General features: G+C 50.4%; 1 protein-coding gene across 5 annotated transcripts in view; it reads left to right on the top strand.

The window, feature by feature from the left end:
• The window catches only part of Sema5b (semaphorin 5B), a 115,861-nt gene that overhangs the window by 71,896 nt on the left and 41,855 nt on the right, over window positions 1-2,110 (top strand). The gene's annotated exons all lie outside the window — the stretch shown is intronic.

Below are 2,110 nucleotides of genomic sequence, written 5' to 3'. Positions count from 1 at the left end.
CAATAATAATAATAATAATAATAATAATAATAATAGTAAAGTTGCCACTTAACACTCACTTAGTGGCAAGTACCTACCCTGGGACTTATTTAACATTTGAAGTAACTCTGAGCGAGAGGTGTCTTCTCCTTTTTACAGATTAAAAAAAAACACAAGATGGACAGAAATGCAAGGGTCAGGGTAGAGCAGGTGCAAAGCATGCACATGGCTCTGGTTCCATTCCCAGCTCAAATAACTAAAGAAAGTGCAAGGGTCAAACCTGAGAAAAGGCCTGGGGGTCAGCAAAGCCCAGATGATCCTATGCCATCGCCCTGGCTTCCAACTGTCTTCCTGCACCACCTCTTTTAACATGGTGCTAAAGGGCACTGAACAGCTGCTGGTGGCTCCAGGTGGCCAGCAGAGCATCATGCATCCTGGCTATGAGCCAAGTGGGAGAAAGGAGCCTCTTACAGCTCCTTACATGCCCATCAGCAACTGCCTCTTCCTCCTCATTAGCCACCTATCAGGAAGCCTGGGCCCTTGCCCCTCAGCCATGGAGAGGGACTTGAAGGATGAGTTTATATAAAAACCATAATTAGAATGGAATTTCTGTGGCAGAACTTGGGGACTTTAGGGCCTGGGGGAGGGGCCTGAATGTGCTTCTAACTCAGGCCCCTAGGGCTTAGGATCTGGCCCTACAGAGCACCAAGTGAGCTGGTCAGATGGTGGTTGAACCTGAGTGGGAGGCCAGGAAGCCTAGGAAGGAGTGGGGTCAGCAAATGTGAGTGTATTATTTATCTTCCCTCATTGCTGTGCCAAAATACCCAACAAAAGCAACTTTAAAGGATTTCTTCTGTCCCACCATTTATGTGATACAGTCTATTGAGGCAGGGCCTGGCTAGGCTACCTCAGTCAGATTTAAGGACTGATGGGAGAAAGCACATCTAGGGCCTCAAAACATGATATTTGCATGTACAATGGGTATCCCTGATTAGTCAAGGTCCCCCAAGGAAAAAGATGGCACCATCAAACCGGGAAAACTGGGAAGAGTGATGGCTTAATACAGGAAGTGTTTGTGGGAGGTGGGAAGGAGGCTGGGAGCCATAGATAATCACTGTGTAGCCCCCTACACTGGTAACCAAAGCAGTGGTACCACCCAGGCTCTGAGGGAAGGAAACCTGGAAGCAGAAGCAGGGAGGGAGCCCTGACCTGGGAAGCTGAGAAGGGAGAGGGAGGGAGGAAGGGGAGGTGGCACCCTTGCTTTCTCCTGGCTCCTTGGCCAGACCAGAAAGAAGCCCTTGCATGGAGTCCCCGCACTGCCTGGTGGGTGCAGAACAGGGAGGAGAGAGTTGATTTGGAGGTGTCAGCTGAAGGGCAAAAGGGGTTTTCCTGAGCCTCCCCTCCTCCAGGCACCAGAATCGTTCACACTGGCCTTCCCTGCTGACTTTGCCCAAGTCAGGCTGTTAAAGACACCAGTTCCATCCTTGTAATTTCTGGGGAAGTTGATAGTGTCAATATCATTCCCAATTTGGGGAGACTAAGGCAGGGAGAGGTTAAGTTATTTTCCCCAGTCACACAGCTAGCATGGAGAAGAACTGAGATTCGACATCAGTTTTTCACCACCGGAGGGTGGACCTTGCACCTTGATGCCACTCCCTGTCCCTGTGGCCCGTTAAAAGGCCTGGCCACCAATGTCAGGCAGAAGGGTAGAGCAGGCACCAAGGGTGGAACAGAGCCACGCTGCTGGCCTGGCACTGAGGAAAGGTGAAGCCCACCCTCCCTCCCTAAGGCTGCTTGGAGGTAAACAGGAAATGTATGTGTGTATACCTGAGGATGAGGGAATCAAAGGGGGTATGGGAGGAAATTCCTTATGCAATAAAGAATGAGCAGGGTGGTCAGGGAAGGCCCACTGAGTATGTCGGTTATTTCCCTTTAGCCTTGTAGCAATTCAGCGGTGGGTGCACTCCATTCACACGTCTGCAAACAGGCAGGAAGAAACTCATCCTACTTTTCCAGACCTGGAGTACAGTAGTGCCAGCAGGAAAAAAAAAAAAAAAAAAAAAAAAGGGGGGGAAAAGGAGAGGCAAAAGCGCCGCGGGGGAGAAACGCCACAGAGAGGCCCCCCCCCCCT

The sequence above is a fragment of the Nannospalax galili genome, unplaced genomic scaffold (genome assembly GCF_000622305.1).
Source record: "Nannospalax galili isolate Female #2095 unplaced genomic scaffold, S.galili_v1.0 scaffold18, whole genome shotgun sequence".
Classification (NCBI taxonomy): domain Eukaryota; kingdom Metazoa; phylum Chordata; class Mammalia; order Rodentia; family Spalacidae; genus Nannospalax; species Nannospalax galili.
Note: the sequence above shows the minus strand (reverse complement) of the source record. Positions and strands in the feature narration are given on the sequence as shown.